This window comes from Pan paniscus, chromosome 4 (assembly GCF_029289425.2).
Source record: "Pan paniscus chromosome 4, NHGRI_mPanPan1-v2.0_pri, whole genome shotgun sequence".
NCBI classification, from domain to species: Eukaryota; Metazoa; Chordata; class Mammalia; order Primates; family Hominidae; genus Pan; species Pan paniscus.
This window is the reverse complement of record NC_073253.2, coordinates 15,972,115-15,997,494: the sequence shown is the minus strand read 5'-3', so window position 1 is coordinate 15,997,494 and position 25,380 is coordinate 15,972,115. Positions and strand designations below refer to the sequence as shown.

Sequence of the window (25,380 nt, the reverse complement as noted above, 5' to 3'; positions counted from 1 at the left end):
TTACACCTAGGATTTTCTTATGCTCTTAAGCACTATACGTATTGCCTCTCCATTTTAAGTCCACAAGAGATTAGAAACCAAAATTTTGGGAGATGGAAGGGTCGCTAGATGTAGCCCAGTGATAAAAATGAAATGTACTTGATAGCAGTGTTAGAGCAAGAGAGAAAAAACAAATTAAAAACAAGGACTCAAAACTCAGAGCAATTTGGGGCCATTTAAGAAGGGAAAAAACTTCAAACATCTCAAAAGCCACTGTACATCACTGTATATCAGCATAAAGCAATAATTAGATTTTACACGAGGGTCATAAATTATCAAGGCTCAATTCAATTAGCATACACTGTTTAGGAAGACACTACGTAATGCATTTCAGATATGTTTCAACCAAAATGTTAAATTAAAAATTACTTATAAACAAGTTTATAAGCCTTTCAGCATTCTGAAAAACTTAGACAATTGAAAATATTTCATTCTCTCAGCAGTACGCTAATTGTTTTGCAAGAATTAATTTAATTAACTTTCAAAACAACTCTAAGAGAGAGCATTGCTTTTATTCTCTTTTTACAGATTTATGTTTACAAATGAAGAAAGTGAGGCTTAGGGGAGGTTAAATAATACACCCGAGGTCACAGAGCTAATAATATTAAGTAGCCCAGCTGGGATATGAATACAGAACTTTAAATCTACTCTGAGTAAATTAAAAACCTAGACTGGAACTGCTCATTAAGAAAATGGCTGTGCTATGTGGATTTCCAACATGGATCTTAGTGATCGCTTCATCCTGCTCCCAGGCATTCCCCCACCCTACAAGGGTGCTTCTAACTAACAGAATCTGGCAAAGGTGAAGAGGTGTTACTTCGGTGGTTAGGTTATAAAAGGCTATAACTTCCATCTTGCTAGCAGACACTCTGTCTTTCTGTCTTTGAGGAAGGAAGCTGCCATGTTGGAGAGGTCCCATGACAAGGAACTGAGGATGGTCTCTGGCCAACAGAGAAGAACTTCAGCTTTCATCCTCACAACCTGTGAAAAACTGAATCCTGCCATCAGCTATGTGAGTTTAGAAGCAGATCCCCTCCCAGCCAAATGCTGGGTGTCCACAGCCCAGTCCACACCTTAAGATCCTGAAGCTGAGGACCCAACTCAGTGCTACCTGGATTCCTGAAGAAACTGTGAGATAATGAACGTGTGTTGCATGATGCTGCTAAGTTTTTTGGGGTTACTTGTTACACAGCAATTGATAACTTGATATAGTGACACTTTAGTATTGAGAACCCACAATTTCAAAAGAAGATGAAGCACTTTTATTCAAAAAAGCAATTCAAACATCTTTTAAAACAATTTTCAGCCTGACATGGTGGCTCACACCTGCCACTTCGAGAGGCCAAAGTGGGCAGATCACTTGAGTCCAGGAGTTTGAGACCCAGCCTGGGCAAAATAGCAAAACCCCATCTGTACTAAAAATACAAAAACTTAGCTGGGTGTGGTGGAGTACACCTACAGTCCCAGCTACTTGGAAGGCTGAGGTGGGAGAATCACCTGAGCCCAGGAGATGGAGGCTGCAGTGAGCAGAGATCGTGCTATAGTACTCTAAACTGGACAACTGGAGTAAGACCCTGTTTCAAAAAAATAAATAAATAATAATTTACAACTAGGATTGACTTTTAAATATTTTTAGGAAAAAAGGCAAATAAATAAAGGTGTAGTTCTGGAAGTGAAGAGATTCAATGGGCTGAAACTAATAAATCTTTTGTTTCCTACCTTCTCCAAGTTCAAGGTTGTAAAGAATTGGGAAGCCCAGACACAGGGCAGGAGAACATCTTTGGGAGTCCAGAGTCCCCGTTCATGGCAATCTCCTTCCTGAACATGGGATTGTGATATTTTTGGCACCAAGACAGCCATAAACAATTATTTTTAAAGAGAGGAAAAAGGAAATTACCTACTCAAAAAATTAATGCGGTAGATTACTTAGTAAGCAATGCTGAAGCGATGGAAAGGAAATGGAAAGAACAGACTGCCTCTCATGTCAACTCAATGCTACCTTTTAAACACTCCTCTGTCCACATGCACATATGTTGTACCTGCCCAAGACAACAGGATAAAAAGGTGGTTGTCCAGAAGAAAAATAAATGACTGTCATGGCTGCCCTATTTCTTACTCTTTCATTTTCCCATTCATGCAATATTTGTGTAATTGTCTAACTTCCATGATCACTCTGAAATATGGGACTGCTTTTTTTTCCTGTCTCATTCTTTAATTGTTGTTAGCCTATTACAGGTTTCTGCAATATTTCCCATTTGACATTTTGCTAAGTGGGAGTTAATTATTTTGTTCAATATACTTATTGATCCAAATAATCAATGACTTAAGAGTTAAGTTTGTCCTCATTACTACTACTTCTGCCATCCTATTCCCTCCACCCGTTTATCTCAACAGAGACAATTTTTGCAGTGAACTCCTGGATAATGCTTTGCTCTCTACCTTCCAGACTTAACCCATGACTCCAGGGGATGGCATCTTTGTACTGCAAAGATGTTCCTGGGTCCAGAAGGCTTCATCCCTTAGTTTTCACATCTCACCTTTATTATTTGAAATCCAAACAAGAAGTCAAAAAGAGTTTATTTCCTAGGTAAAGCTCAATGTGTTAGGCAATGATAAGCCTGTGAAAAACCTCAGCAGGTATACAGCTGAAGCATGACGGACCTGAATACTTTCATCTAGGACTCTCTCAACTTTTTTCTTTTTTTTTTTTGCTTTTCCAAAATGCAAATAATTCAAGTGAACTTTGTGTTATATATGGTAGATGAGTGCCTGAAGTGAATATATAATCAATATATTTTAAGGTAAAATATATTTTCACTACCTCATATAAGGGTATACCACAGCTAATCATTTTCCTATGATATGAATAACTGCAGAATGATCAGTTATGGTTTGTGCATGCTTTGTAGGTGTGCATAATGGGTATAAAACTCTCCAGACAATTTAGAGAGAACAGCTGACTCTTACCCCAATAGGGGGCTGGAGGCTTCTCCCAGCAATGCCTCTAACCTGCTTTGTGACTTTCTGGACCTTCATTTTTTCATTCTAACAAAAAAACAAGGATTAAAGCAAATAATTGAAAAAAAAAATGAAATAATCTCAAAGGTGCCTTCTGGCTTTGAAATGGAATGGTTCTATGGCAGTCATTGGTTCATTCATTGATTCCACCTAGTAAAATGTTAAATACCTTGTTTTACTTATATTTAATATTCCAGGTGAAAGTTGTAGGAGGTACTATATTGTTCTGAAATAATTCTGGTCATATCTGCCTCCTTTCTAACTAGACATTCAGCTCCTATGACCAGAGACCAGAATGCAATGGAATTTAATCTCCATGGGGGCAGAGACTTTGTCTATTTTGTTCACTGTCATTTTCTCAGTGTCCAGTACATAGTGATAAACATTTTCTGAACAAAAAATAAATGAATGAATGCATGAATGAACATCTATTGAAATTAATGTCATCTATACCTATCAGAGAACAATATAAACATCTCACAAATGATTGTGGGTCTTAATAGATAATTTACATTTCCTGAATATGCACGACCGAGTCCAGAAATTTAAAAATATATATTTTACAAAGCATAATTTCAGTGAGTGATTATTTTGTTAATATGTACAAGTAAGGATGTTTCTTCAAATTTAAAAGCTTTGTCAACATCATGGACTAAGTTATTTCAAAGGCAGTCAATGAGAATTCTGGGAAAATTACATCTAAAAAAGATGAAAAATGATTTCATTATCATAATCCTCTTTCAAGTTTACAGTTCAGTTGTGATTAAAAAAAAAGTGAGGAAAGTTAAAAGGAAATTATGTAATAGGACTAGATTCCATGTTAATTGTGGATTCCATACTATTTACACTTTTTCATTTAAAGAGTCTTTAAAAATGTGGCTTGCCATTGATAGAATTATATTAACACAGCATTCTGACACAATCTTATTGCAATTTCAAGAGTAGGAAAAGCCGAAGGAATGAACTGCTACTAAATAAAATATAGCCTCACGTTTGCAGACACCTTACTGGTTAATCAATGGCTTATAGTATGTGCCTCAGGCTTATGTGTGGCCACGATTATTTTAACAAATCCAAGAAAGTATAATAACCTCTTGGCAGATACATATGCTAGCATATTTCAAATATGTGTAGTTGCTATTCTAAAGACATGTATTTTTAAGATTTAATAAAATAATAATAGCTTCTTGTCATGTGTTTTCTTAATCAATGGACACTAAAATTATAACTACTCTAAAGTGTAAATCCATAGCATGACTTTTCAAAAACTTACCATAATTAGTTTTTTTATTATTTTTCTTAATAGAGAAGCAATTCGAGTTAATTGCACAATGAAAGTAAATAAAAATAATACCTACAATCACACACAATAAGACAGAGACAATCCCTTAAACACCTTGCTGTGGGTACATTTTATTAAGTCCGTGTTAAACAAAAATGAAATCACAAGCTTTGTAAGTGGCTTTTTAAAACAAATATGTTGTGAAAAGCTTTCTATATAAATAGATGAATTTCTTTAACATGTTAATTGTTGCAAAATGGTCCATTAGGTATAAGAACCATAATATATCTATCCAGCCCTTTGTTTTTGTATATTTGGCACTATAGAAAACATTCATTTACAACAGGGTATTTTGATCTCAATACTATTGACACTTTGGGCTGGATAAAAATGTTCCTATCTGGTATTATGGTCACTACTTGAGTCACAGGGTCATTAGAAGCCCAAATTTCAGCATCAGGCAATATACCCATATACCAAACCTGCACATGTACCTGCTGATTCTAAAATTAAAAAAAAAAATGCCCTTGTTTATAAAGTCCTTTCTCGCCTTAAGACTATATAAAGATTAAATCATATCTCCTTAAAGTATTTTTCTCTCTGATTTTTAGAAATTTGAGTATTTTAAGCATTTGATACTTATTTCTTTTTTAGTAACATATGAGGTGATCTTAAAAATATTCTGATGGTAAAGAAAGAGGCCCCAATCTTTGGAAAAATGGGACACCCTGGACTTGGTGGTCATTATGTTTTCTGCCTGCCAACTCTACTTGGCTGTTTGATTCCATGGTGCTACCTGTTATCTCCCTCATCTTTATCGTAATTTCACCGTGAACGCGTGCCAAGACAAAGAGAATGTAACAGGAGAACAGAGGAAGAGAAGGGAACCATTTGGACTCATCTGTAAACGAAAACAGGAATCATCTAGCTGTGGGGAGGAAATGGATATGCCATACAGAGAGGCTGACTGAGCCTGCTTGACGTTGGCATGAATTATGCCTCCTTCCCACTTAGCTGCATCCTTCAGCCCTTTGAGATTTCTGGAGTACCTTAAGTGCACAAAACGTTTCCACATATGTAACCAACTTCTATCCTCAAAAGAACGGTCATGGAAATTCTAGTCATTTTCAGTTTACAAATGACAGAACAGCAGTTCAGTATTTCACAGCCATCCTGCAGCTACTGGATGACAGAGCTGGAAGGCAGAGAAAATCTGAGATTCTTCTGTGCATCACCTCTAGCTCTATTACAACAACTTGAAAGCACCTGGAAACAAATCTTTTTTTTTTTTTTTTTTTGAGAAAATAAAATCTACAGAGTTTCAGCAGGAATGTAAATTAGTTTTCTGTTTGTCACAGGGAATTGATGTCTTCCGGGCTCCATAACTCTCTTTGAGATTAGTATCTGAAGTTCGAGAGCCTCCTAGGAGTAGAACAAGAATTCAAAGCATGCTTCAAGAAATGCAAAGGAATGTAAGTGCCCAGGTCTTAGAGTCTGTACAGCTTTAGTCAATTTCCTCCTAATAGCCTCTTTGAACTGAGTCAAAGGCTTCTCTGGTTTTGAGTTGTTCCCGCATTATTTCAATAATTTTTCTTACCCACAAACTTTGCCTTTAAAGAAAACTCTCTCTCTCTCTCATATGAAAGGATTGTGAAATAGGAGTAAGACACAGAACTTGAAATGACAAGGCAGCTATTGCTCATTTACCCCAATTCCTACGTCCACCCACTGATTTACTTTTTGAGGTTCACAGAAACACCATTTATGTTTTTTGTAGGCACTGCTGCTGAATAAAGGAGAACTTCTCACCTCCAACCCTCTCTTCCAGAAAAAGCTGTTTAGAAAACCTTCATATTTACTCTTCCGCTCAAACTATTGGCCCTGATTTTTACAGATAATCAAAAGTCAGGCTGGCAAACTTATTTTCTTTGAATTTGGAAAATCTTTTAAAATTTGCCTTTTTCTTTCTTATTATTAGTCCATAAAGGCTATTTCTAGTATTAAACAATGCTTAAGAATAGCTTGGATCCATGAAAACTTTTGAGAAGGAGGAAAAGCAGACTGGAACCTAGTCTCTTAACAATTTCAATTACACCTTTTACAAGCGCCTGTTGGCAAGACATTAAAAATGAGCCATTCACACTTGTGGACACCTTTTTTGCCATGCAGACTTGACTTGCAAAGCCTTTATTATCCCTGGTTAAGAACAGCACAGCTAGTAAAAATGAATCATATGGCCTTAAACTACTTGCATCCAACAGGGACATCCTAAAAATGGTCCGGATAGTGACTTCATGACCATTTAGGCTGCAAGTGCCATAGTTACTAATGAGAACAGATATTTCCAAATGGCGGCAATAGATTATGAAAATGGAGAAAGGAAAGAGAGTAATTTACTTTCAGCTAACACTGAAATGCTTATAAGGATGAGGTAAGTAAGATTTTTAAAACAGGTCTGTTATAAAACTAAAGTATTCCCATTTACATGAAGGTAGAAAGAAATATGGAGAGTAAAAACATTTTTCTTAGCTGCTTTTTTGCTTCCTCTTAATATAAGGATTTGTTAAATATCATGTATAAAGTTTACATTTTTACAGTGAAATATATTTATGTAAAATATTTGAAAACACCATCTAGACTTAGTGAAAAAAAAGTCTGAGCAGGGTCTTGGGAAAATTTTTTAGATTTCAGAAACACATAAATCAGTAACTAGATTGAACTGCTTTCAGGCTAATCCTAGAACTGTGAAAATTCTTAGTACAGCTGCAAATACCAATTTACATGTTATTTAGTAATAAGTAAACTTGGCAAACTCCCATTAAACAGATGCTTTTAATGCAACCAGCCAGTAGGGCAGTAGGGAAGTCTAGAAGCTGGTCTCTCTCTTCTCTCTCTGACTTCTCCTCCACTGCTATGGAGAACTGGGAGCAGTTGATGCAATACACACAAGTATCTTCTGTGCTAGGCACTGGATTGCCACAAACGTCTTCAGTGCCAGCCTTTCTCAGGTTATTTTACAGCATTCTGATTGGCTGATAAAACATCTGGTTAGTTCCTATTGCCTAAGAATTTGTACTGGCCAGTGATTTTTTACTGGCTGTTAGGCTATTTCTAGGTGTAATGAAAAGTGTTCACCTTGATGGAGAAAGAAGGTAAGAAGCCAAGGATATTTCTACTGGATGTGCTTTTTGAAAACTGTTTTCGGTTAAATTACAAACTGAGGCTTCCTCGGCTTTGTTGCCCAAGCAAAATATAGCTATTTGCAGACTGCGATATAATTGTTGGTGTGCAGAAACTGCCTTTTTAAAGAACTACTGATCTAATCTAACCTACTCATTAGATAGATGCGACAACACAATTTATATCTGTATATGAGAGACACAGAGAGAAAGAGAGAGAGAGAAAAATCACACACATATACACACACACACACGCACACAGAGCAAAGCTAGCTGGTCTTTGGAAATCCATCTTTCATGCCTATTCATTCATGTTTTCAATTCTTCTACCCTCTCTTTTGATAAGAGAAGTTCTTGGATGGAATATATTGATTCTCCCTAATTACATATTTTTGTTAATGCCCACAGTACCATATTATCCACTAAAATACAAAATACAATTTAATTTCTCCTGAGCTGAGCCTTTTTTAAGGCTTACAGAGTATATATTTACAAACTTGTTTTCAGGCAATGGTCTAGTATACAAATTTGAGAGGCATGAGGTTTTGGAAAGTGTTTCAATAATTTGGAAGTTGAACAACAGAGGCAAAAGGGATTTCCTAAATATGAAGAAATAAACTTAAGCCATTCCCCTTTATTTTCCCATCAGAGAGCATTCAAGAAAAACATCACAACTAAAAATAGTTCCAATCAGTCTCTCTCACTTCCAAGCCTGCATCTAGAAGTCAGGTACTTTGGTCATTGTAGTGAGCAAGTGTTATCCTGTGTTGAGCAGGAACTGAAATGTACTTGAAAACCTTGTGGGTGAGGTTTGAAAAAAACAAGGATTTAATGATTTCCAGAATCACTAGAAGAGCCTAGTAGAGTCTAGACAACAAAGAAAAATGCCACCACTGTTCTTAGTTAATAATGTACGTGCTTGTGCTTGTATAGTTACTTCACTATTCCCGAAGGACAGTAGAGATACAGATACAACTAGAGCCTATTTAATTTCATTTTACTTTTAGAATAGTACAGTTTTCTCATTGGTATCAAAAGCTACATTAATGGTAGCAATGCAAGTGGCATTTATTGGTTGCCCGGTGTCTAACTTGTGAAATCAATCAAAATCTTCTTTTTCCCGTATCCAATATGTACATAAGCCTGTTGAAATGTGTCACATCATTTACACTGATCTCATCAGTCCAACCAAATGCTCAGCTTGCTCTAGCCACCACCATGTGATGCCCCTGCTGCTGGACTCCAATACACCAACTCTTGGTTGGGGGGTTTGACCACTCAGAGATACTGCTAATATTTGGGCCATCCTAAAACCATATGACTCTATTGATTCAAATTTCTGCTCTTATTCAGTTCAACTCGTAGCACTTCCCCATTGGACCCATCACAGCCAATGCATTCAGAAGCTCTAAGCAGATCATTCTAGCCACAGAGCATAAAAGTCACCCAATGTTAATACCAGAAGTAGTCAGAGAAATCATCCAATCCAGTGATTCTCAAAGTGTGCTCCCCACACCAGCATCATTATCACCTGGGACCATGTTAGACAGGCAAATTTGCAGATTTCCACCCAAGCTTTACTGAATATGGTAATGAGGTCCAGTGATTCTGTTGCACATTCAAATTTGAGAACCACTGATTGAATTAATCCAACACTTTTTGTAGATGAGAATGCTGAGAGTCATGAAAGTTAAATGAGTTATCCATGGCCCCACGCCCAGTTGCTGGTGAAGTCAAGGCTAGAGCCTATATCTGACGACCAGTCCAGGACTTTCCATGTTCCAGAATAGCATTATTGTTTATTATGCCATAGTTTGTGGACTTCTGTCTTAAAAAAATAAATATATGCTAATAAATGTAAGACTTTTGAAGGGGGATGATCCCACTGCTTAATTCCATTATTTTTACTTCCCCTGCAGACAGCTAAGTCTTCTAAGAAACAACAAATATAGTCACTAGAACTACATCAAAGTACCTCACTATGTCTGAATAATATTGTTCAATAATAAGACAAGTAATTAATTTATACTAAAGTTCTGAAAGGAGAAAAACAATACAATGTAGATCTATGGATTTGATCTGTAGAAAAAATAGCCATGAGCATCTCCTGTCCACACCTCCTTCTCTCCCAATTAAAATAAAAATCACAAGAAATTTTCACAATGATGAGGGCTTTTAAACTTGTCTTGTGTGCATATTTTGGAGCCTTTGATGTATGCTCACAGACGAGGAAGAAAGAAGGCCAGTTACGATCAACCGCTCTGCTAAGTCACAAATACTAACATTAAAAATGTAGATCATCTAAAGTAGAGGTCAAATATTCCCCTTGATCGTCCTTGAGCCAATTTGGATAGCTGATTATTCATCTGCCAAAATAAGCTCTCAAAAACACAAATGGTCTGCTGAAAGAACAAAGTAGGAGAATTGAAGCGCTCATTGAATTCATCAGTCACAAGCACTATACAGGGAAAAAAAGAGAGAGTGTGTCCTAGAGAGCATGTGTCTGGCAGACTGTCCAGCCCCCGCCTGCTCCCTAGGGAGGTTCCAGCCCTCCCTGCAAGAGGAGTTATAATCTTCAGAGTCTGCCTGCCACAGAGTAGCCAAGTGCTTCTTGAATTGCAGCAGCGAAAATGTTCAAGGTCTTATCACAACAGCCACAAAAACAACTTTGCCCTAACGTCAACATTTTGCTGAAAACAAAGATTGATTAAACCAAGGACAAATCCCTGGACACACCACTGAAATAAAAACGAACAATGATAGTGAAAGTACAGTGGTCCCTGAAGTAGTTTACAGTTCGCCAAGAACCTTCTAGAAGGATAACTTGTGGTTGACAAATTTAAGATGTGACTGACTGTAAAAGAAGCCTTGAGGAACTGAGGTTAGGGGTGAATTTATACAAGTCTATATAAATATTCATACATTTACTAAAATGAAGTAATAAAAAAGTACAGTAAACAAAGTACTGCTGATTCAATGAGAAGTCTGCAAAGTCCTTTATTGCATATCAAGATGCATATTGTTTCTGGACTTCAAAAAAAATTACAACTCTTAATGCTTTTGAAATCCTATATTCTCACCTCCTGTTACTTGCCTTGGTCCTGGTGGGTCAGAGAAATCCAATGGCTTGAGATAAAAATAAAATAAAATAAAATGCATTGAGAAACTGAGGTCTGTTGACTATTTCTCAATCTGGGTTTCTTTTACCCGACATTTTCTCCCCATGAAAACTACCTGACAAAGCACAGGCCCCCAGCCTTTCTCACCAACTTAGCTCTGTCCACTGAAAATAGAGATCATCTTAAGCATATGTCTCCTTCCATTTTTCTCCCAAGATTTGAATTCAAAAGCCTCTAACCCCTTCCCTGCAATTTTATTTTATTATTATTATTATACTTTAAGTTCCGGATTACATGTGCAGAACGTGCAGTTTTGTTACATAGGTATATGTCACCTACATTAGTTATTTCTCCTAATGTTATCCCTCCCCTAGCCCCCTGCAATTTTATTAAACATTCTATTTTGTGTTTTCACCAGTACATACACTTCCATGTGAAGCAATGTGTAAATTCAGTGCACTAGAAATTAAAATTCTGAAGATCGACATGAAATAAACTCCAGGTCTTCAAACTTTTGCAAAAGGAGCCATGAAACTTATAATTCCTTAGTGAGGTAAAATGATTTTTCTATTACTTCATTCTGTGGTATTTCCAGAGAGACATTGGGTCTCCCTCATTCATACTGACTCTATGGATTCTCCATTCTTAATCTGTTACCAGATTCCTGCTGCTGGGTAATTATTATGCACCCAGTTTAATATTAGTCTGAGAAAAACAAACATGACTTCAAATGTTAATCTGCTACAAAAGTAATGAGAGCAAATCCTCCAAACACCAAACGCAAATGCATTTTTAAGGTGAGCCGTTGTTTCAGATCTTGCCCCTTGCACACCTCCCTTTGATATATATTATTAAAAATCAACAATGAATCGTAAGTTTCACCTGCTTTGACTATGGTAAGGTTCCCTCTCCAAAATGACAGGAAAAGAATGTGATTCCCTTCTATTTGTGTGTAAGTTGTATGGTCTCTAATATTCACTATTCTTATAAATGAGTCAAAACTCAGCGAGAAGATATCAAAATCCTTAGATTTCAAACAAACATAGCCAAGGGTTTTCTGAATCAAAACCATTTATAGATGTAAGTCTATAAATGACTCCCTTGAGCAGCCTGAAATCTGGCCTGGTCTTCAAATCAGCTAAGTTCTCATCTAAACCTCCATGTTTACAGAATCCTTCCTTTCAAACGTTATCCACGTCATATCCTTCAGTCCCCTAATGGTCCATTTCATGCAACCCAAATTCCAGTTACCATCTGACCACTGATCAAAGAAAAAGTGAAAAGAAAAATTTTTACCACTGGGCTAGAGCCTTATGGGAACAAAAGGCAAGTGTTCAATAGTGTAACAATTATGATAGCCCAATTATACAGAAGTCTAGCTTCACTGGACATCATGGAAATATCTCTGAAAGCACACAATGGTCAGAAATCACAGCACCTTGGAACCACAACACGGAAACAGAAATGTGTTTGATGTATTATGTCTTTTTGAAAAAAAAAATCATCATTCTTTTTCAATGGAACAGGTATAAAGCTGTCACAGTCCTAGAACAGGAATGACTGGATTCAATAATTTATGTCATGTAGGTTTGTGCATTGTGTCTTTCCAGATGTAAAAGGTAGACCGAGTGTCAGTCCCACTTCTGCCAGTGAACTTCAGATGTGCAGTCCACCTACATGAGCTTCTCACTGCTATCTGTTTTAGAAACTTTATTTTTGGTTTTCTGTGCTCTTGTATGCTTTGCTCCAGAACTATGGTTAGGGATAGTGATGGTGGTATATAGAAATTGGAGTAAGGCAGCCGCTCATGACGTTAGGCCAATAGTGATCCAAAACCCCCAAAACAAGAAAAAAAAATGCACAAGCAACCTTTTGACTGACATGGCCCAAGACACAGGCTTCAGGTGCCCAAAGGCAAGAAAAGCAAAATAAAACAAAAAGAAGCAGGAAACAGCTCATAAATTCAGAATGGAGCTTTTAGATTAAATGTTCAATCAGAGACTTGATAGAAACTGCAGGTGGGGCTGCAGGAAGTGCTAGTCCTATAGGGGGTAACATGCTTCCCTTTACACTAAACCAAGCTACTAGCAAAGACTCAAGGTCAGAGGATAGTGTGATAGCAAGTAGTACAAGAAGGCACATGCCCTCCTCCCCATTGTGAGGTCAGCTGGAGCATTCTGCAAGAGGAAGAAAGCCTAGTCCAAGGCACTGGTACTATTTAAACCAGGTCACTACTATCTGCACCTAAGGAAGAAATGTTGAGTAACTTATTAGTTTTCACTTACAGTGTATAGTTATTATTAGCTTTACATCATCAACTTTAAAAATGCAAGCTCCACTAGATTATAAGCATCACTATATAAATTCTTTGAGGGAAGGGATCTTTACTTATTTTATTCCTTGGTATACTCAAGCACCTAAAATAGACACAAAGAAGGCTCTTATGTTTCTTCAGTAAATAAAAACGAAACAGAATCCTCATCTCAAAGATATTACTCAAGCCAGGCTGAAGCATAAGTCTGTGCAGGTTGTGCCTCAAACAAAAATGCCTGGCCCAGAGGACAGTGTAAGGCTGGAATCCAGCCAGTGTCCCCACCAAAACCTGTCCCTTACCTGCAAGTATACAGCTCAGAAAAAGGTGTCATCTGCCTAATGAGGAAGATTTTTTTTGTAGGCAGAGTCTCCTGAGCTCTTCAAGGCCCAGGGCTCTGGGCTCTGTCAAGGCAAGTTTCCCCAGGAGGGTATTTTGGTGACCTGGGTAGGTCAAGCCACAGGGCACTCAGATATAATCCAATGCATTACATGGAAACGATTCTACAATTCAGACATCCCATCAGCTATTTTCATTACTGATGTCTTCCTGCATCAACACTGCTGTGCAGTGACTGAGGATACACACTTTCTTTTTTTTTTTTTTGAGACGGAGTCTCGCTCTGTCCCCCAGGCTGGAGTGCAGTGGCGCAATCTCGGCTCACTGCAAGCTCCGCCTCCTGGGTTCACGCCATTCTCCTGCCTCAGCCTCCCGAGTAGCTGGGACTACGGGCGCCCGCAACCACGCCTGGCTAATTTTTTGTATTTTTTAATAGAGATGGGGTTTCACCGTGTTAGCCAGAATTGTCTCGATCTCCTGACCTCGTGATCCGCCCGCCTTGGCTTCACAAAGTGCTGGGATTACAGGCGTGAGCCACCACACCCAGCCGAGGATACACACTTTTAACAAGTTTGTCAATAAATCCTTCTAAGTGTAACTCACAAGTTGAATTTGGACTCTTGATTTTTTTTTTTTTTTTTGAGACAGAGTCTCACTCTGTTGGCCAGGCTGGAGTGCAGTGGCATGATCTCTGCTCACTGCAACCTCTGTCTCCTGGGCTCAAGCAATTCTCCTGCCTCAGCCTCCCAAGTAGCTGGGACCACAGGCATGTGCCACCACGCCCGGCTAATTTTTATATTTTTAGTAGAGACAGGGTTTCACCATGTTGGCCAGGCTGGTCTCGAACTCCTGACCTCAGGTAATCTGCCCAACTCAGCCTCCTAAAGTGCTGGGATTACAGGCATAAGCCACCGTGCGAGGCCGACTGTTGAAATCTTTAAGACATGTTAGCCATGGCAACACTTTAGGAGGCCAAGGAAGGACAATCACTTGAGCCCAGGAGTTTGAGAAAAAAATTAGCCAAGTATAGTAGTACATGCTTATAGTCCCAGCTACTTGGGAGGCTAAAGTGGGAATATCACTTGAGTCCCCAAGTTTGAGCCTGCAGTGAGCTATGATTGCATCACTGCACTCTAGCCTGGGTGACAGAGGGAGACCCTATCAAAAGAAACAAACAAACAAAAAAAATTAGCCCTTGTATTAGTCTGTTCTCATGCTGCTAATAAAGACATATTCGAGACTGGGTAATTTATAAAGGAAAGAGGTTTAAGGGACTCATAGTTCCACATGGCTGGGGAGGCCTCACAATCATGACAGAAGGCAAAAGAGAAGCAAACACATGGTGTCAGGCAAGAGAGGGCTTATGTAGGGGAACTCCCATTTACAAAACCATCAGATCTTGTAAGACTTATTCACTACCAGGAGAACAGTATGGGGGAAACCCCTATGATTCAATTATCTCCACCTGGCCCCACCCTTGACACGTGGGGATTATTATAATTCAAGGTGAGATGTGGGTGGGGACACAATCAACCTGAAAACATCTACAATATTTAAGTGGTGAGAAACATTAGCATGGAGGACACAATAATGAAGTACAAGGTAAAGTTCTTTAACTCTGGCACTGTTGGCATCTGGGGCCAGATAACTGTTTGTTGTCAGGGCCTGTCCTGTGCATTGCAGGATGTTAAACAGCATCCCTACTCTCTACCCACAAGATGCCAGTAGTACCTCACCCCCTCCCAGTTATATCAAAATTCCTCTAGACTTTTCCAGGTGTTCCCTGGGGAGCAAAATCACTCCTGATTGAGAACCACTGGAATAGGTAAAGCTGCCAGATTGGGACTGGGTAAGGGCCAGAAAATGTTTAGACACTTGTGGATAATTGAAAAGAATTACCAGCAAAGTACTAGAATGGGCCTTCATCCTAACATCTAGCTGGGCAATAGTCCAAGTTCAGCTGCCCCCAGGTGGGGAACAGAGGTGGAGAGATGAGCAGAGACAAGCAGCAGCCTAAGTAAGAAAGATGGGGTAATATTTATAAGTGGGAGGATGAGTTACAGATGGAAAACCTGGATCCCACGATTCCCTTATGGCTCTACATCAGACAGTCATCTTATGTTGGGTCCATATGTGTGCATTTGAACCAACTAACCATTGGGCATAGATATTTTTTCCTTTGTCTGAAGAAATCACCTTTGCTGAGAATCAAGTGTATTCCTGTACTGTTGGCATGGTTTGGATAGGTGTTGGCTGAAATAATAGCTACTGCTGAAAATAAAGAAGGATAACCCTAATACACAGAAATGGTTGGTGTGGTAATGACTTTAATGGCCAGGTTGACCCCCTACAGCATCCAATCTAAGAGTTGAGACACTTGGCTTGTACTTTTAGGTTGGACCCTGATGCAACTTTTACTTTGGCAATCCTGTTGCTCTTTTGGGAGACTTCCTCATTCAGGTTTGTCCCCAAATGATCTTAGAATAGGCCATGCATAAACAAAGCTTAAGATTGGTAGAGCCATACCGCCATGAAAGCTTGGGGAAGGAACGTGTAAAAGCAAAATAACATCTTTCCATTCACTCTGGTATTTCATTATTACAGTTAACGCCTGGGGATCTATTTTGCATATACTATGTAATTGCCTCGTTTTTCTTGAAACATCTTCATCTGGATTCTAGGAACCACAGTCTGCTGAATTCCCACCTCCCTTCTCATCTTTCTGAGGGCAAAGTTGTGGCTCAGGGTCCCTTTTCCCTCCACACTCATTCCCAGGTTGGTGTGACTAACAGCATGATCCATGAACAAGCACTCTCTGTGAATTATTTGTTCTCAGTCCATAGCAAGATAAGTACAGGAAGCCAGAGTGAGTGTTAAGAAACTTTTACAGCAATCTGACAGGATAATTTTATGTCTATTAACCCTATTAGCAAAAAAAAAAAAAGTGGCACTCGTATTTAGTATGTATTTATTTCAGTTTTCCTTAAATTTTGTTTTCCCTTAGATTTATTTTTATTGTATTTAAAAGCATCAGTCTACAGCAAATTAGAAAAACAAAGGCCATTCACTAGACATATTTTGAAAAGCACTGTCTTAGATGGTCTTATCTAGTCCATAACTTTAAATACTGCCAGAAACTGAATGTTTATGTTCCCTGCAAATTTGTATGTTGAGACCTGATCTCCAATGCAATGGCTTTAGGCAGTGGGACCCTTGGGAGGTGATTAGGTCATAAGTGTGGAGCCTTCATGAATGAGATTAGCGACCACAGAGAAATCCCTCACTCCTGCCATGTGAGGACACAATGAGAACAGAACTGTCTATGAGGAACTGGGCCCTCACCAGACACTAAATCTGCCAGGGCCTTGATCTTGGACTTCTCAGCCTCCAGAACCGTGAGAAATACATTTCCATAGTGTATAACCCACCCAGTCTATGGTATTCTGTTATCAAACATCATCTATATATAGCCAGCATCCAACTTTGTATCACCACCTTCAACATCCCCTTTGTGTTCCAGGCTCAAATACCCAACTGCCAACTCTACCGCTCCCCTTGGATGTCTTAAAAGCATCTCAAGGGTAACAGGTAACATGTCTAGAAGTAGTCTTGCTTTTATGCTCCTGAATCTTCCTCCTCTCTAATTTTCCTTGAGTCATTAAATAGTATTCACCCAACTTTTCAGGCTAAGCACTTAGGATTCACTCTTGACTAGTATCATTCTACCACACTCTACACCCAGTGCAGCAGTAATTTCTGAAGGCTCTGGCTCTAACAGAGATCACAGACCGAACCACTTCTCACCCTCTCACCACCAAGATTCCAGTTCAAACGACTATCCATCCTCTCTCATTTGGAAAGAGGAAAGGGCCTTCTGCTATTTCTCCCTGCTGCTAAGCTTGATCATGAGAGTCTCTCTTCCACAGCAGCCACATTTGGGTTTTTTAAAAGTAGAAACCTGATCAAGTTCTCTCTGCTTTAAACTCTCCAATGGATTCCATCATACAGAACACAGTGCAGAGATGGAGTGCTACTGTAAGACCCGACATAACTTCCCCCCATCATCCTGACCCCACTGTGCTCACCCTTACTGGCTCATGCTGCTCCAAATGTAGGGTCCTCCTCTTGTTTTGTAAACACCCTAAGCATACTCCTGTATTAGGCGCTTTTGAATTTTGCTTCCCTCTGCCTGAAATGTTTTTTTCCTAGACATATGCAGACTTTACTCCCTCGTTTCCCTGAGAACCTTTTTCATGCAGCACTGCTACCCTGAGTCACCTCCTTAATCATTCTACTTTATTTCACTTCAGTCCACTGTAACTAATTAACACCATAATATAATTTCATTATTTTAAAATTTGTTTATTGCCTCTCTCCTCTCCCTAAAATATAAAGTCCATGAGAGCATGAATTTTAACCTGTTATTTGATTTTCTCACATCTAGAGAATGCCTAACAGAGAAGAGATCCAAAACAAGTGCTTAAATAAATTATTTTATTTCAAGCATGTTCATGAATACAAAGAGTAAAAATAGTGCATTAGCTTACACTAGGGTTTTGCTACCTAGGATTATCACTCATTCATTCATTTTATTCCTTTTTTTTTGAGAAATAATACACTTTCATAGTCACAGTTTCCAAATAATTAAATATTTATTTATAACTAAATGTTTAAATTGAAAAAAGTTAACTATGGAGAAATGCATTAATTCAAAACTCATCTCTATTCTTATTTTGTGATAATCATTTGAGGTTTTTTTCAGCAAACTTGATATAGTTTGGCTACGTCCCCACCAAAATCTCATCTTAAATTGTAGTTTCCATAATCCCAGTGTTTCCTGAGAGACTTGGTGGGAGGTAATTGAATCATGGGGGCAGTTACCCTCATGTTGTTCTCGTGATAGTGAGTGAGTTCTCAGGAGACCTCATGGTTTTATAAGGGGCTTTCCCCTTTTTGCTCAGCACTTCTCCTTTCTGCTGACACGTGAAGAAGGGCATGTTTGCATCCCTTTCTGACATGATTGTAAGTTTCCTGAGGCCTCCCCAGCCATGCAAAACTATGAGTCAATTATTTTCTTTGTAAAGCACTCAGTCTTGGGTATGTCTTTATTAGTAGTGTGAGAATGGATTAATACACTAAATTGCTACAACAGAGAGTGGGGTGCTGCTATAAAGATACCCAAAAATGTGGAAGCGACTTTGGAACTGGGTAACAGGCAGAGCTTAGAACCATTTGGAGGGCTCAGAAGAAGACAGGAAAGTGTGAGAAAGTTTGGAACTTCCTAGAGACTTGGAGGGCTCTGAAGACAGGAAGATGTGGGAAAGTTTGAAACTTCCTAGAGACTTGTTGAATGGTCTTGAACAAAATGCTGATAGTAATATGGACAATGAAGTCCAGCCTGAGGTGATCTCAGATGGAGATGGGAAACTTGTTGGGAACTGGAGTAATGTTCACTCTTGCTATGCAAAGAGACTGGCGGCATTTTGCCCCTGCTCCAGAGATCTGTGGAACTTTGAACTTGAGACAGATGATTTAGGGTATCTGGCAGAAGAAATTTCTAAGCGGCAACGTGTTCAAGAAGAAGCAGAGCACAAAAGTTTGGAAAATTTGCAGCCTGATGATGTGATAGAAAATAAAAACCTATTTTCCAGGGAGAAATTTAAGCTGGCTTCAGAAATTTGCATGAGTAACAAGGAGCCAAATGTCAATCACCAAGACAATGGGCAAATGTCTCCAGGACATGTCAGAGGTCTTCACAGCAGCCCCTCCCTTCACAGGCCTGGAGGCCTAGGAGGCAAAAATGGTTTCTTGGGTTGGGTTCAGAGACCCCTGCTGTGTGCAGCCTTGGGACTTGGTGCCTTATGTCCCAGCTGCTTCAACTTCAGCCATGGCTAAAAGAAGCCAATGTAGAGCTCAGGCCATTGCCTCAGAGGCTGAAAGCCCCAAGCCTTGGTGGATTACACATGGTGCTGGGCCTGTGGGTCCACAGAAGTCAACAACTGAAGTCTGGGAACTTCTGCCTAGATTTCAGAGGATGTATGAAAACACCCGATGTCCAGGTAGAAGTCTGCTGCAGAGGTGGGTCCCTCACGGAAAACCACTGCTAGGGCAGTGCAGAAGGGAAATGTGGGATTGGACCACCAACAAAATGTCCCCACTGAGGCACTGCTTAATGGAACTGTGAGAAAAGGGTCACCATCCTCCAGACCCCAGAATGGTATATCCACGAACAGCTTGCACTGTGCTCCTGCAAAAGCTGCAGACACTCAATGCCAGCTGTGAAAGCAGCTGGGAGGGGGTGCTGTACCCTGCAAAGCCACAGGGGCAGAGCTGTGCAAGATGGTGGGAGCCACCTCTTGCATCAGCACACCCTGGATATGAGACATGGAGTCAAAGGAGATTATTTTGGAGCTTTAACATTTTTACTGACCAACTTGGATTTCAGACTTGCATGAGGCCTGTAGCCCCTTTGTTTTAGCCATTTTCTCTCATTTGGAACAGGTGTGTTTACCCAATGCCTGCACCCCTATTGTATCTAGGAAGTAACTAACTTGCTTTTGATTTTACAGGCTCATGGGCAGAAGGTACTTGCCTTGTCTCAGATGGGACTTTGGACTTGGACTTTTGAGTTAATACTGGAATGAGTTAAGACTTTGGGGGACTGTTGGGAAGGCATAATTGTGTCTTTAAGTGTGTGATGACATGAGTTTTGGGAGGGGCCAGGAGTGAGATGATATGGTTTGGCTGTGTCTTCACCCAAATCTCATCTTGAATCGTAGCTCCCATAATCCCTGCATGTCATGGGAGGAACCCAGTGGGAGGTAACTGAATCATGGGGGCGATTACTTCCATGGTGTTCCATGTGAGTGTGTTCTCATGAGATCTGATGGTTTTGTAAGGGGTTTTTCCATCGCTTCACTCTGTAGGTCTCCTTGCGGCCGCCATGTGAAGAAGGATGTGTTTACTTTCCCTTTTGCCATGATTGTAAGTGTCCTGAGGCTACTCCAGCCATGCTAATCTGTGAGTCAATTAGACCTCTTTCCTTTATAAATTACTCAGTCTCGAATATGTCTTTATTAGCAGTGTGGGAATGGACTAATACAAAACTTTATGGAAAATTCAATATAATAGCATATATAAGATTGAAAGGAAATGCTTTAAAATGTTTAGGAAAGCCAACTCTCAAATACCAGGGAAGAAGCCATTAACCAACAAATATGTTCAATGCAAATTACAATGTAGTCCTACCTGTTCATCAGCATAGGTCACCTACAGCAATTCTAGACAGCATCTTTAGCCTTGCTTGCTCATTCCTTTTACAGGTTTACTGAATGCCTACCACGTGCCTACACTGTTCTAGGGGGTAGGGAGGAAATGATATAGCCATCAGCAAAGTGGACATAAGATTCGTTCTTCAGCTGCCTTTCCAAACACCTGTTTCCGAAAGCAGTGAAACTATTTCATCAGTCAAATTCCCTAATTAATTGGCTTAAGGAGCTTTTGCATCCTCCTTGTTAGAGATGTGTTTGCTCCTTCCCCAGACTCTATATTTTAAAATGTCTGAACTGCTTCAAAATTAGGATATATTATTCTCCCCCACCACACAGAGGGAGGACTTAGGAAGTGCTTTTCAGATTTTGATTTATTAAAGACCAAACTATTTGTATTTCTCACCAGGGAGTATTTATATATAAATCTCCCCTTATTAAGTAGTTTTGGATAAAAACATCTCTAAAAACAGCCAAAAGTGTCCATTAAGCAGAAAAACACCTCAGTAACACATATGCGCATTTAATAATTTATTCGTCTTCTTCCCCGACAGTGAATTGGCACCAACACATAGCTCATTCTGCCTCAGTAAAACCATTACCTCTAATTTTTACTCCAATCTAACAGTAACCACCCGAGGCCAGGGACATGGTATAACTGTCTCCTGGCCTGACCATGGCATTCCTGTGCATTCATGTGATCTGATTTCTATTTGTGAGCTAATTCTATGGGCTGCTGGTTTCTTTGGAGGAAAAAAAGTTGTTCTTTTCCTGTACCTCTTTCTACATTTTTAAATGGTGTTATAACTCCTAAGAATAGTTTCGTTTTCCTTATAAAACGGGTTAACTGGACTATACGATATTTTCCTTCCTTTTTTGCCTCACGCCTTGCTTTTCCAGCAAGTGGCCTCTGAGAACACACAAACCAGATGTGGTTTAAAGATTTGTAATTTTTAACTGTTTTTTTATACCCAAGAGCAGCATTTTTGGGGAAAAGAAGAAAAACAATAAGCAAGGAAGAATCTTTCAATCTCCTATAAGATGTAGAGAAGGTCAAAGAATGGCCTCCCATGTATATAATTTTATCCTGACCATCAATCCACAACTTTTGGTAAAAAAATTCATTTTTTAAGTTGAAAATTCATATGTGAACTATCTTAGAAGGGAAGTTGCAAGAATATACACAAACACTCACATGTATCCAATGGGTAAATCACCAACGGAAGTAGATCTCATGTTTCATATCAGGTAAAACTGTTACTAAAATTAGAAATATTTATCAACAAACTTAAAGTGTGTCTATGTGACTGTGAAGACTATTGTGAAAATATGCAATGTCGTAAGTACAATGTCATAAAATACACAAGATTAGACAGTCCAAAGCAAGATTATCAATTAACATATTTCTATATAAAGATTTTCTATAATGAATTTTAATAAAATCACCTTTAGCCTTGTGCCACCTGTTTGCATTGAGAAATATTCAAAGAAAGAGGATCAGGCTAAGAGTTATTTATCTGAGCATATTGTGTTTCAGTCCACAATATGCTTACTATAAGAACACAGGAGACATTATTTCTCTTAGGAAAATGTATGGTTGTCCTAAGCAACTACATTCTTTATGTCACATAAATATGTAAAATTGTGAAATTGATTGTGTTCTTCTCTTTGTTTAAACAATTAGGGAATTCGGATACATCTGTGACCACCTCTGACAACTGTGCCTATATCTAGCATTTGCAAATGTTACTTATTCCTTAGTTGTGTTTTCATTTTTCTATCCTTTCTTTCCCTTTGCCTGATTTCTTCTCTATTGGTTTTATTCTGTTGTATCATATGTATTTTGGTTAGCCAGCTCAAATCCATTTTTTAAAAAAGGTAAGGATTTAAGGGGACTGGAAAAAAACACAACCATTTGCCAGCAAAAATAATTTCTCATTGAATATATAAACACCCTCATTTGTGATTCATGACTATGTGCAACAGTCTGTGTTTTTTTTCCTTCAAAGGAGCCAGTTGCATCAAATGTAGTTAATTTTAAAGAGGAAAACACTTCAAATGAAATCTGAAGAGGTCTGTGCCTGAATGGGGGAGCAGTGGATATATTATAAATGGAAGATCTGTTTTTTTAAAGATAGTTCATTTGTAACATGATGTTAAATGGACATTTCAGCTGAAGCGTGAAGACTCTAGGCCAGGTATGTCAAAGTGAAAGGGCAGACACCACCATCCATAACTTGCAGGAAAGGAAGTGGGGGAAACCAAGGGTAATGAGTCCTAAATTCCTTGCCATCTCAGAAATGGAAGGTTCCATAGGCTAGAAGTTAAGAGAATGATCTTCACATACATTTTCTTTGGAGAGAGCTTTGCTGTGAGTGCCTCATCTCCATGACCTAAGAAAGCAGTTACGGGGTATTCTTCCCGTACTTTGGACTTAAAAGGGGGGCTTAGAAACCACAGTGAGATACCACTTTACACCCACTAAGATGGCTATCATCAAAAAGATAATAAAAAGTGTTGGTGATGATGTAGAGAAATTGGAACTCTTACACAATGCAGAAAGGAATATAAAATTGAGCAGCCTTTGTGGTGAATAGTCGGGCAGTTCCTCAAAAAGACAAATATAAGAGTTATCACACAACCCAGCACTCCTAGGTATATTCCACTCCTAGGTATATACCTAAGAGAAATGAAAACACAGGTGCACACAAACACTTATACACAAATGTTCGTAGCAGTATCACTCATTAAAGCCAAAAAATGAAAGCAATCCAAATGTCTACCAACTGATGAATGGGTAAATAATACATTGTAAATCTATAAATAGAATATTCTATAACAATAAGGATATTAAGTATTGATACATGCTGCAACATAAATGAACCTTGTAAAGAACCCCATTCACAACAAATCATATATTCCATGATTCCTTTTACAGCAAATGTCCAGAATAGGCAAATCTACAGAGACAAAAAAAGAGATTATAGGTTGCCTAAGGCTAGGGGGATAGGGACAAATAAGGAATAAATACTAATGGGTGTGAGATTTCTTGTTGTGATAAAAAAAGTTCTAAAATTAGATTGTGGTGACGGTTGTACAATTCTGTGAATACACTAAAACCCACTGAACTGTACACTTACATGGGTGAAATCTACGGTATGTGAATTTCAGCTCCATAAGGCTGTTGTAGGAAAATACCTTTTAAATAGCTTAATATCTGGTTGAGGTGACAAATGTTGAGTTACAGCTGGAAAGGAGGTGGGTGGAACGTGAAGGGCAAGAGGCATCTGAAGGGCAAGAGGCAGAATCAAGGGCTGCAGGTGGCTAAAAGTCAGCAGCAAGGAGTCTGAAATCCTGTCCCTCAGGCCCGGCTGGAGATGCGGGGAGGAACCCTCAGAGGAAGCTGAAGTGGATGCCAAGATGCTGGATGGCTGTGGAAGGACTTGCAGGCAGCTGGTATAGGGATGCATCTGCCCAGATGAGAGAAACCAATGTTACATAATGATCACTTCGCTCAAACCAAATGGACACCTCATATCATGAAATGAACGTGTACTTTCAATGTGTTAAGGGACACTCCTTTTCTGTGGATCATCTCCTCAGTGCTGGTGACAATGTGGTGTTGCTTTCAGATGTCTGTGGACAGGCATCAGCTCCGCATGGGTGCCCAGGCACCACTCACACTTTGGTTTTCCTCAAGGAAAATCACAGATCTGAACAGAGCATTGTTAGTTGTCTTCTTTCCCTACAGAATGTTTGATTCAGACATTTGCCAAAGTCTTGAATAACGACACTGCCATTTATGGAGAAAGATGCAAAGGTACAACATAAGGTCTCCTTTTCTAGCAGATCTGTAGGGGACTCCTCAGCTTCCTCCCTAAGATGGTACCACACAGATATGATGCCATGGGTGTTTGCTTTGCTCTTTTGGAGAAAGTAAGCAGGTCTTATTACAAAATTCAAGGAAGAGAGTGAAAAGGGGGGATTTTCTTGACCAAGAGAGCTGTTTTCCTTTAAATAAACATCCTGAGGCATGTGAAGGGGAGAGCCAACATGTTGTTCCCACCCTCCAGTAGACAACAAGAAGGGAAACTGCCTGTATGCTAAGGTCTTCCAGTAAAGCTAACATACCACATCACAACCTCTGGGAAACCACCCACTGAAACATCAGGGCTTACAATTAGGTATGATAGGTTCCTAATTATATATTTTTTGGAAAATAGTTACAAATATTTGGATAGCACTGTGTTGCTCATAAAGCACTTTCTTTAATATATTATTTTACTTCTCATCATAAGCACTTCTCATATTACCCTAATTTCACATGTAAGGAAAGCAAAACTCAGAAAGCCATGATTTAAATAAAGTCATACAACTTAAACGGAGCCAGACTTCATCCAGGCCATGTGACTCTGTAGAGTCGGCGTTAATTATCATACTATGCCTCCTCCCTCGTAGAATGTGTTCTACGGTGTCTCCCAAACAAGTGTTTGGAATATCTCATTGGCACCAGTCCTGGGAGCAGATTTCCAACAGGCAAGTCATTCAGGCACATATGTTGATGCTCATTTTCAGCCTCCTGATTTTACAAAAAGGGAAACTTGCTTTTACATACAAAAAGCAATCAGAGCAGCTCTCTGGGGTCCCATGATGCCAGAATGAGCAAAGATGGTAACACAGAAGTCCAGAACTGATGGGTACCAGGATGCTTTGGTAATTACAGGAAGTAGAGAATATTTCTGTCAATCTTTGCAATGTTAGGTTTCTTTATGGTCAAAGTCCTAAGTATAAAAGGAATTGAGAACTAGGGCACTTGTCCTCTCGA

At 39.1% G+C, this 25,380-nt stretch overlaps 1 protein-coding gene and 1 long non-coding RNA gene across 3 annotated transcripts in view; both read right to left on the bottom strand.

Moving 5' to 3' along the window:
• Nucleotides 1–25,380, bottom strand: part of FBXL7 (F-box and leucine rich repeat protein 7) — a 433,105-nt gene that overhangs the window by 170,035 nt on the left and 237,690 nt on the right. The window lies entirely within an intron of this gene.
• Nucleotides 1–25,380, bottom strand: part of LOC134730366 (uncharacterized) — a 197,594-nt gene that overhangs the window by 50,680 nt on the left and 121,534 nt on the right. The window contains exon 2 of the long non-coding RNA XR_010112107.1: nucleotides 1–25,380. This exon is cut by the window's left edge and continues 50,680 nt beyond it; it is cut by the window's right edge and continues 64,530 nt beyond it. This is a non-coding gene — a long non-coding RNA (uncharacterized LOC134730366).